The sequence below is a fragment of the Tasmannia lanceolata genome, unplaced genomic scaffold (genome assembly GCF_043159265.1).
Source record: "Tasmannia lanceolata isolate RefF3 unplaced genomic scaffold, GAP_Taslan_0.1 ptg000018l, whole genome shotgun sequence".
Classification (NCBI taxonomy): Eukaryota; Viridiplantae; Streptophyta; class Magnoliopsida; order Canellales; family Winteraceae; genus Tasmannia; species Tasmannia lanceolata.
In genome coordinates, this window is record NW_027518695.1 from 70,150,949 (window position 1) to 70,163,243 (window position 12,295).

The window sequence follows — 12,295 nt, forward strand, 5'->3', positions numbered from 1 at the left end:
TGGATTCGAAGAGAATGAAATACCGTATTTGTACGGATTCCAAGGAAATGAGACATCATAGTTGTATGATGTTCAAAGGGGATAAGAGACCATAGTTGTATGAACTCGAAGAGAATGAAATACCGTATTTGTACGGATTCCAAGGAAATGAGACATCATAGTTGTATGATGTTCAAAGGGGATAAGAGACCATAGTCGTATGGACTCGGAGAGTGAAATACCGTATTTGTACGGACTCCAAGGAAGCGAGATATCATATTTGTGTGATGTTCAGAGAGAAAATATCTTTTTCCAAATGGATTCAGAGAGATATGATGATTTGAGCTTTGAGAGAAATCGAAATTTCCAATTAACAACTTTAGAAGCAAAGGATTTAATAACACTATGCAGCAAAAGAACTTCAGGGCTTAAATATGGGATGCCACTTCATTAGCAATCTGCCTCAGTTTGAGGCATTCTAACCTTCTTCTATTCGTTGACCAGAGATTATTCTTTCAAAGATCTTCGTCATTCGTGACAGCGTCACCTTTTTCCAAGTTCCTCAGAACCTGTTAATGAACCTGCCTTCAGAGTGATTGCACCCTACAACAATTCTAAAAATAAATTTTTTTTTTTTTTTTTTTTTTTTTAAATAGAACTACAGACACTTGTAATAAAAACACAAAATAAGAAAGATTACTCCAGTAATCTCGTGATGCTTCTGACTTATCAGTATTTTCTTTTGGGTTAGACTAGCCTCTTTTAAAGAACGTTTCTCCATTGATAAACATCTTCACTTATTTTTAATACAGTGATACCTCATATATCTTTCTATCAACTTTCAGATTGCTTCAAAATTAATGCCCCTAGTTTCGAGAATCATTGTGTATTAGCTTCGCCTGACCTACCGCGAGTTCAGAGACCGATGTAATTCTTTTGGCGTGAATCCAATCTTACCACGACCAAGTCTTCCTTTTTTGGATTTTCAACTTGGTGGACCGCTCGGCCTTAACTTTTGCCTGAATCGCCTTTTCAGGTTTTCGACTCAGCGGGCCACCCCCTTACCTTTTGCCTAAGCCGCCCTTTCAGGTTTTCAACTTAGCAGGGGAATGATCCTAAATTTTGCCTAGATCGCCTTTTCAGGTTTTTCAATCTAGCGGATCTTCAAGCTCCATTTCTTTTCTTTTTTATTATTATTTTTTTTTATCTTCTTTTCTTTTTACTTGAACACCAAAAGGACTTTATAGGTGAGGTAGGGCTTTTCAAAGAATGGCTTAAGGTTTTGCAAGGGTCTCGACCGAACCTATGAACAGGTTGCCTACGTATCCCAGTGTAGGAATCAGATCATGCGTAGTTCAGGGCGAATGCCCCTAGTATATTGGGATTTGAAGGAAAATTTTATTTAGGCTCAAAAGGGTTTGCAAAAGGTTATAAATTTTTTGATTTTTGGTTATGAATTTGGGATTTATTCGGCCAAAGGACGGCCTTCTAATGTTCAAGCATAGAACCTCTTAAGTTGATCAAGATTTGTTGGTTCTGGCAATATTTCTCCATTTAAATTACGGAGCTTGACGGCTTTTCCGGGTAAGATTTGGTCCACAATGTATGGTCCTGACCAATTTGGTTTGAACTTGCCCCTTGGGTCAAACATTGGTGCTCGATTCTCTTTTAGAACAAGATTGCCTTCTTCTAAATCTCTGACCTTAACCTTTTTATTAAAAGCACGGGCTATTCTGCGCTGATAACCTTGCACATGGTAAAGCGCCTTTAATCTCTTCTCGTCTAGCATGTTCAACTCTTTATACCTGGCATCTGCCCATTCATTTTCTGGTAACTTGACTTCAGTCAATACTCGGAGCGAAGGTACACGGATCTCAACAGGTAGCACTGCTTCCATCCCGTAAACAAGAGAGTAAGGGGTTGCCCCAGTTGAAGCCCTAATTGATGTTCTGTAAGCCCACAAGGCGTATGGTAACTTATTCGACCAATCTTTATAAGTTTCTGACATTTTGCTAATGATAGTCTTGACATTTTTGTTTGCAGCTTCTACCGCTCCATTTGTCTGCGGACGATAAGGCGAGGATTTATGATGCTTAATCTTGAACTCTTCGCAAAGAGAGATTACTTCCTTCTTGAAATGAGATCCATTATCTGAGATAAGTTCATGGGGAATTCCATATCTGCAAATTATGTTGGTGCGTATGAATTTAGCAACTGATGAGGATGTAAGCTTTGCATAAGAAGCGGCCTCAACCCACTTGGTGAAGTAATCAATAGCAACGAGTATGTACTCGTGACCATTAGACGACTTGGGAGAAATCTTGCCAATGATGTCAATTCCCCATACCGAAAACGGCCAAGGAGAGGTAAGAGAATGCAATTCGGTGGGTGGTACATGGATGAGATTCGCATGTATCTGACATTTATAGCATCTCTTCACAAATGTGTGACAATCTGCTTCTAATGTCGGCCAATAATACCCCAGACGTAGGATCTTCCTTGCCAACATCTTCCCATTCATATGAGGCCCACACACCCCTTCATGAATATCTGCGAGAATTTCTTCTGCCTGATCTTCAGTGACACATAAGAGTTGAATTCCATCGAAAGACCGTCGATACAACTCTCCTCCACAAATGACGAAATTAGCTGCCAATCTCTGCAAAGTCCTTATTTCTTTACTCGACGCCTCATTGGGATGCCCCTGGCCTGAGATGTAGTTCTTTATGTCTGTATACCATGGCTTTCCATCGGGACATCTTGCAGCTATTTCTATAGCATCAACATATGCAGGAGCCCATTGCTCTTGAACCGTGATGGGCCTCATCTTCATATTGTGAGGTATGTCAATCATGGAAGCTAACGTTGCTAAGGCATCGGCGAATCTATTCTTCAACCTTGGCAAATAACTGAAAGTGACGCGTTGAAATTGCTTAGCGAGAATATCCAAGTATTCATGATATGGCAATAGCTTTTCTTCTTTGGTTCTCCACTCTCCTTGAGTTTGGCAAATGATTAGCTTCGAATCTCCATATACGTCAAGATTCTCTATGCCTAAGGCCAATGCAGCCTCAAGCCCAACAATGCATGCTTCATATTCTGCCATATTGTTGGTGCAATTGAATTGTAACTTAACGGCAACGGGGACATGCTCATTTCGAGGCGACACAAGCAATGCCCCTACTCCTTGTCCTGTTTGGTTTGCTGCTCCATCAAAATAGAGGGTCCAACCAGTTTCTGGATACTCATCTTCAACCATCATGATCTCTTCATCTGGGAACATCGGCTTGAAATGCTGACTTTCTTCTCGGGGTGCTTCCGCCAATTGTTCAGCAATGGCTCGGCCCTTTACTGATTTTTGGGTTACATGAGTGATGTCAAATTCAGACAACAATAATAACCATCTGGCAGTCCTGCCTGTCAGGGCTGGTTTTTCAAAGAGATACTTCAGAGGATCCATCCTCGACAAAAGCAGGACCTTATGTGATAAAAGGTAATGCCTGAGTCGCTGAGTGGCCCAAACCAAGGCTAAGCAGGTTTTTTCTAGGACAGTATACTTTTGTTCATACTCCAACATCTTCTTGCTAAGATAATACACAGCCTTTTCATGCTTGGTTTCTGGATCTTGCTGTGCTAACATACAACCCATTGTGGTTTCTGTTACTGACAAGTAAAGCAGCAATGGATGCCCCGGTATCACTGGTGCTACTATCGGTGGCTCAGACAAACTTTGCTTTATCTTTTCAAAGGCCTGCTGACATTCCTCTGTCCATTCTTTGGAAGAGTTCTTCTTTAAGAGCTTAAAGATAGGTTCACAAGTTGATGTCAGATGAGCGATGAATCGCCTTAGGAACTGTATCCTTCCTAGGAATCCCCGAATTTCCTTCTCGGTTCTAGGCGGTGGCATCTCCTGGATAGCCTTAATCTTCTGAGGATCTACCTCTATACCCCTTTGACTCACCATAAATCCAAGCAACTTACCGGAGGTAACCCCGAACACACACTTGCTAGGATTCAGGCGAAGCTGGTATTTGAGAATTCTTTCAAAGAACTTCTTAAGGTTCGGGATATGATCTTTCCTTTCCTTGGCTTTTACAATCATATCATCGACATAAACTTCGACTTCTCTATGTATCATGTCATGGAGCAAGGCTGTAGCTGCTCTTTGGTATGTCGCACCGGCATTCTTAAGACCAAATGGCATTACCCGATAGCAATATGTCCCCCATTGTGTAATGAACGAGGTCTTAGCCATGTCCTCGGGTGCCATCTTAATTTGATTGTAGCCCGAGAAACCATCCATAAAAGATAGTAATTCATGCCCGGCCGTATTGTCCACCAAGATATCGATATGTGGTAGAGGGAAATCATCTTTTGGACTTGCCTTGTTCAAATCCCTGAAATCTACACACATTCTCACCTTTCCATCTTTCTTCGGTACAGGTACTATATTTGCGAGCCATTCTGGATATTCCACCACTTGCAGAAATCCAGCATTCAACTGCTTAGTAACCTCTTCTTCTACTTTCAGGACCCACTCAGGCTTCATTCTCCTTAGCTTCTGCTTTTTAGGTTTAATCCCAGGCAATAAAGGTAGCTTGTGCTGAACAATGTCTTCGCTCAACCCGGGCATATCTTTGTAGGACCAGGCAAAAACTTCTTTATATTCCTTAAGTAGGTTTATTAATTCATCGCGCTCTTCAGAGGATAGAGTATTTCCAATTCGTATTTCCTGTATTAAATCTTCTGTTCCGATGTTTATAATTTCGATTTCATCTTTAAGAGGCTGGGCTCGGCGCTCCTCCTCTTGTTTGAGCATATGCTGCAATTCAAGGGGAGTTTCGTCGATCCCCCCTTCCTCATCTGAGGAGGGAGTGTTATCATTATTATTAAAGTCAGAAGCAAACACAGAGACATACTGAGAATCAGATTTCATTGAATTGAAAGAAGTTACATCATTATCATTGGACTCATCCTGAACAGGTTCAGGATTCACATAGTAAATAAACTCAGAAAATGACTCGCCTGGACTAGGCACTGACACTGATTCACTCGACTTGACTAGACTTGACTTAGCAATAAAATAAGATGGAAAAACATCAGAACTCCAGTTTGAAAGATTTTCTGTTGCAGGTGCAATCTGACTCTGAGGTTCAGTAAAGGTATCATTACTCTGAATAACTGCCACTAACATATCTTCACAATCTGTCTCTTCTTGTTCTTCAGAATAGTAATCAACATCAGGCACATTTTCTTCAAACAAAGATTCCAGCACATCTGGCTCAAGGTAGACTAACCAGTCCTCAACAGTTTTCTCAACATAATATATCGGCGGTTCTGTTTCTGGGAGAGCAAGGCCACTGAATATTTCAAAACCGGGTATCATGATCCCTGTCACTGAGTCATACCATGGTTCAGAAAACCCATAGTATGGAAACGTCTCACCTTCTTTGATAAAATGACCATTCATTGATAAGGGATATGGAGCCATTAGGAGTACCCTTCCGGTGCGGCGGATTTCTTCCTTCAATTTCAACAATTTTTCCATGGCTTCCTCCTCCTCTTCAGTAGGTACATATCCAAGACCGAAAATTCCATGGTTTGCTTTGATTGGGCGCCAGTGAGATGCCTTGCTTGGATCACGGCCCAAATTCATACCAGGGAAGTAGTTCATTTTTCTCATCATCTTGGCCACCACAGAACTGATGGCGAACGGCAAACACAACTCCTCCCGAGAGGCATCCTTGTAAGAGATAACAGCAACCTCGAATGCGAAACCATTCAAGTTGTAGTCATCTGCTTTTGCAACTGGAAGGATCAAAGTTTCTCCTGTTATTTGCCCTATTTCTGGCTCTTCATCACCTCTGACAGTGAACAACTTCCCATCTTTAATGAACTTCAATTTTTGGTGAAGGGTTGAAGCGACAGCACCTTCCTTATGCAACCAGGGACGTCCTAGAAGCATATTGAACGAGGCTTTGATATCAATAACTTGAAACTCAACCTCAAATTCTTGACCGCCCATAACGATCTTGGTGGTGAGGACTCCGACCACATTTCTTCGGGTATTGTCATATGCGAGGATACCAAGGGTTGATTCGGCAAAATCAGTGGGACCGAAACCCAAGGTAATGGCAGTTCTTAATGGACACACATTCAACGCGGATCCGTTATCTACCAACACAGATGGTACTTTCTTGCCTCCACAAACAATAGTGACATGAAGAGCTCTAGCATGATTCCGACCTTGAGGAGGCAGCTCTTGATCTGAGAAACTAATGGCCCTGGTGGCCTGGGTTAGAGCAACAACTTCAGCCAGTTGCTCCGGAGATATCTCTGAGGATACCTGTGTTGTATTCAATTCTTTTAACACAGCCTCTCTGTGTTTCTTTGATGCTATCAATAATCCCCATACAGATATAACAGCCTGAGTTTTCTTTAACTGCTGCACAACTTCATCATCTGGATCTTTCACATATTGCGGCTCCTCTCCTCGAGCCAATGCCCCTGGATTTTCGACTCTCAATTCAACAGGTTTGAAAATTCTTCCGCCCCTTGTCACATGTCTGACTTCATCCAATTCAGGCTCATCATAAGTGATAATTTGAGGGACTTGTGGCTCATAGGTGATTACCAAGGGAGGTACAGACTCTCTTAGGTGTGATTCATCACAGAATATGATTTGGGGTTCAGAGATGGGTTCTAAGGCACATATGAGGGTAAGAGGGTCAAACTCAGGATCTCCTATGGTTATGGCATTAACGGCAGCAGGAGGATTTGCATGACCAGGTAATGGGTTTTGGGTGACATTGGGTCTTGGCTGGAATGCAATGACTTTCTCATCAATGAGTTTCTGGATTCTAAATTTCAAGGCAATGCAGTTGTCAGTAAGATGACCAGGACCTCTGTGGTACTCACAGTGTAGGTCAGCTCGCCAACTTGCAGGTAGAGGATTGGGGGGAGGCCGGATGGCAGGTAAGGTTATGCGACCTGAAGCAAGACACTGCTTAAGCACCTCTGAAGATGGAATGGGAAGAGGGGTAAATTCTACCCGGGTTTGTTGCCGAGGTGCGGTTGCGGTTTGAGCATAGTCCATTACTAAAGGTTCTTGGGACCTAGAGGATTGAGCATTGGAACGGGAAATACTATTGACTTGGGCTGGAGGGGACTTTTTGAAATCTCTGGGGTTTGGGTTGCTACGGTTGAATACACCTTGAGCCATAGCCTCCTCTATCTGGGTGCCAGCCACGATGAAGTGTTTGAAGTCTGGATAGTATTGCAAAGACATGTGATACTGGAGCTGGGGGGAAATATTTTTCATGATTATCTGGACTTGTTCTTCCTCAGACGGGCGCTCCATCATCTGAGCTGCTATTCTCCTCCATCTTTTCACAAAAATCAAAAAGGATTCCCTCAAGTCTTGCTTTGTTCTCTCTAAATCCTTTCTGGTGATTTCTGTCCCATCATCATATTTGAATTGCCTGATGAACTGCTCGCCGATATCCTTCCATGTCCTGTAACGAGTCTTGTCCAAGACCATGAACCATCTCCTCGCAACCTTGGTTAGGGAAACTGGGAACAATTGAGCCATTTGCTCAGAAGATAACCCTTGAGGCTGACACATGATGGTGAACATTTGCAAATGTGTGATTGGACAACCCACACCATCATATTTGTCGAAATCGGGCATTTGAAAATTGGCAGGAAGGCGAATTTCGGGAAATAAAGTAAGATCACTGGGATTGAAACCACCCTGGTCTTGAAACTGAATGTCTTGAACTTTCCTGGTAAGAGTCTCTAATTTCTCCATAACAGACTTATCAACCATGGACTGAGAAGGCCTACTGTGATTCTCGCTGTACTGCTCTTTTTCTAAGTCTTCTTCGACTTTATCAGGGATATTGATGAACACTGTTTGGGCAGGTGCTACTGGAGTAGCTGCTTGGCGCATAGGCCCTTTATCCTTGGACAACGACGGTCCCAACTTTTCAGAAAGCTGAGCCTTGATAACTCGGTTTTCTTCTTTGAGTTCTTGAAGCTGTTGGAGAATCAAGGTAAGAGTATCGGTAATAGCAGCGGGTGGAAGACCATCTTGGTTGTCTGCCATTGGTGAGGATGAGGACGGGAAAGAAGGAGATGCTGGGGTTCTTAGAGAAGGTGGCGGAGAAACAGATTTCCTCTCTAACCGCGAAGAGACCCGAACCCAAGGAGTATTAGGGTTAGCTATGATGTTTATTGCCCTGTAATATCCGAAAGACATATTTTAAAATCAGAGAGAAGAATAGACGATGATGCACACATAGACAAAGATAATGAAAGAGAAGGATGGACTTTATTGATCAATCGTTAAAATTTGAGTACATGGTTCAATCTTTCAAAGATAAACATGGAACTAAGCATTCTTTTTAGACTTCTTCTTCGGACGACAATCTTCCTCAACTGACTCCTTTAAAGGTTTGATGATTCTTGCATCCCAAGCAGATGAAACAGCTTTGACAATCTTGGGCTTGAGACCCTCAGGCGGATAGAAATGATGAAGGGGAGGCACAATGGATTGCTCCCTTCCATACTGACGCTGAATCCTGGCAGGAACATAAAAGGAAGTCTTTTTGAGACCAAGAAGGCGAACGTAGTTAGCTTCTCCGGTGTTGAAGACAGCTTCTTGGATTCCGGGAATTTGCCAATAAATCTGATCTTCTTGGCGAGAATTTAACCATTCAACCCAATCGCTTTTATGATCGAAAGAAACATCATGACGCCATTCACTGAAGGTGTATAACGTATGATCAAAATGGACAGGAGCTGCAATTTTTAGCTTGTGGCATAACCACACTTGAAGTAATGCAGGGCATCCTGAGAAAGACCCAACGAAAGAGCGAATATAAGAGCTTGGACCTGAACTGGCACGAAGGTGAGCCATATCATCCAATCCATTGAAAGTTTCTGCAAGCATAGTAGGAATTGGATTGGCGCCACGATCCATTTGATCAACGAGGTCCAGAAGAACAGCTGACGCAAAGCGAGAAGGCTGGACAGTGAGGAACCTAGCAAAGGAGCAGAATCTCAAAGCGCGCCGTCGAGCTTTTTGAATATCAACAGCACCAATGTATCCAACAGGAGGGTAAATGTCAATCAGTCGCTGCATGGACACTTCTTGGCCTTTCATGAAAGAGTTCATGGATTCATCTGGATTATCCATCAAGCAAAGGAACAAAGGACGATAATCTGGAACACAGGATGGCTTCACTAGAGGGCCATCCACAGGATATTCCAATAAGGCACACCATTCTTCAAAGGTGGGACACATTTCTTGGTTGCCAAAACGGAAGACATGATGATCGGGATCCCAACACTCTGATGCGGCATAGAGTAATCCCCAATCGAGCTTGATGGTTGCCACGTAGCCGAAGAGATTTTTCTCTTGTTCACTTATGGCGTAGATATGGGATTCTCTTAATGTACCACGGATCCAATCAAGAATTGTACGAGTAGACATAGTGCCCGTAAGCCAAGAGAAGGGATATAAGAATGATCAGGATTACATGAACACGAGATTGGGATAAGTTCCTGCCAGTACAAGGAAAGTATGAATACATGATCGAATCACACGATAGAAGAATGAAAGTCATACGATCGAAAGATTAGATGAGATAGCATAAGATTGCTTTCAACGGATAGATCAAGAATGACTAATCCTATGAGATCTTTGGAAATGATAGGATTTATATCCTAACCCCTAAAGGAAATTTTTTTTTTAATCTCGCACATTTTAACAGTGTGACCTGAAGGCATCAACCCTAATCCTAATCAAGCGGAGTGGAGAGAGGATCTCGACTCATGACTTTGTTCGTGTAACTAGGACCGATCGTAGCCATTGGAAGATGGTCTACGGCCTAATCTAGACACAAATAGGCAGGATATCCTAAACTAGGCTCACACACGTGATGCACATGTGTTCGTATACTACATCCATGTGTGGGTTAATCTAGGGGTAAGGCCAAGAGTTCCCTTAGCGCGAATCCCTGTTCGATATACTGTACCAGTGTCCGGCGTATCAGTACGTGAACAAGAGATCCGTTTACGTACCATAATGGTACTAGGCTAAGGGTGGAATGCTTCTCTAGCACAGAGGCACCAGGTGATGAAATCCCAGTCAACCATGCTAGATAACACTCCGGGTTCCTAAAATAGGACGTGTGTGCACGTGAGATGCAGAGTTTAGATGCAAGTGATGTAAGTGTGTGCAATATGTTTGCGCAATCTATGATGCCTTCAGGTTTTGTTAGATTAAGTTTGAGTAAAGTGTGATGAGAAAATAAAACAAGACAAACTAATCTAACAAGTATAGAGTTTTTATGAGCCAATTAAATTAAATTCAAATGAATTATCTTTTGAAATTTTAATGAAGTTAGGTGGTCCCCAGCAGAGTCGCCAAACTGTGGTACCTAGCCCGTGAGGGAGTGTGGGGCGCGAGCCGCCACGCGCTCTCTCTTGGTCTCTCGTATCCACGCGATTGGCGTGTGTTTTTAATTGTTGATTGTAATTCGTCTTTTATGTGAACTTGGGATCACTAAGGCAATCCGAATTCCACACGAAAGAGACTGACAGAGTCGCCACCTAGATGTGGGATCTAGGACCCGAAATTAACCAGAAATCTAGACTCGCTACCTGGTTACGAGAATGGAAGGTATGGGGAGTTATCCGCCACATGCACCATTCCTGCCCGATAATCGGCCTTCGATTCCAAAAGCTAACTTTTTTAAATTTATTTTAAATAGCTCATTCAACTCTATGTTAATGTGCGAACTAAGTGACATGCATCCTATGATCTAATTTCAATGTGAATCCTAGATGTGTATCTTGATTTATTAATTTGTCTGGATTCATTCTAAGTGAAAGTTCTCCTAGAATTCTAATTTCATGGAAAGCCCTAAATGATTTGATTAAGCATTTACAAGAAAATTAATATCCAAAACACCACAATTTGTTGTGGTGCCGACTCGCGGGTGGTATGCCGTCAGACATCCAAGCTGCCTACGTACCCAAGCCTCACTGGGATCAGAGTCGACGTAGTTCGGTGCACCTAAGCTAAGTTACATATGCCTAACTCAACTAAGACACCGACCTAGACGGGATTGACTGTTTCAACAGTTTTAGGAGAAGTTATTTAATTCAAGTTGAGGATTTTATTATCTTAGGATTTCATCTAAGATGCTATATGATTCTCATCTAAATGCAAATGGTCCCTTAGACTAATGCAGGTTTGCCTTACATCCTAGTTTACTAGGCTTGTCCTAGGGAAAGATTGGGTGACTAGTGTAACTAGACCTATGGCACGGTTGCTATACATAGCAAGCGTCCGTGATGAGGCTGGACTCCTAACTCTAGGACTCTCTAAAACTTAGGACACGACACGACACCGGTGTTCCTAAATTGGGCTCTAAGGGTCCTTACGACGGAAACCGTGATCCAACGGTTCCGAAAGACACAAGACAAATCGATTTAAATTCTCGAGGTTAGTGAAAAAAAAAAGATGGAAGAGATGATGAAATAGTGTGAGGGAATGAGAAAGATAGAGAAAGGTGCGACTGAACTTGGGAGTGCCAAATTGCCTACGTACCCCGCGATGGGGATCAAGCCACACGTAGTTCCGCTGGGGAGGTTGCTTGGATTTTGGAAAACAGGATTGGTATTTGGATCAGGAATCGGGTTTGTATTTGAGCATTGGACTTGAGATTCAGAAACATTGATTTAGCAATGGGATTTTGGAATTGGGAATTTGCATCAAAGAATTGAGCATATAGGAATCATCAAGGGTTTGAATTTTGGGAATTCAAAATGGGCGGGCTTATGAGATTCGGTCAAATGGATTCAGACATGCGACTCAGATTGTGTTGGGATATGACTTGGTTAGGCAAAAGGGAGGAAGTTCTATTAGGTGTAAAAGGGCATTAGTAGAATAGGGGAATGACTCGGTTGTGACATGGAAGGCCGCAACTTGGTCGAATGTGACTCGGTTGCATTGGGATGGGTTGATTAAGGAATTGGATTGAGTCAACTAAGGGGAGAGTCCAATCGGTTAAAGAGGTTGAGCATACTCGACTAGAGAGTTGGGTCAACTCGACTAGGGAGGTTGGCTAGAGTTGACTCAGTTGAGCTGGGTTGGGATCCCACTTGGATGGATTGTATTGGGGCGATTTTACTTAAGCTGCAGGTGGCCTGGCTGGGTTAGATTTAATGTAACTAGATTTATGGATAAATGGTGTGCCTCAGTGAGTGGACAAAGGTATGGCTTGGGTTGATGTGACTCGGTTGA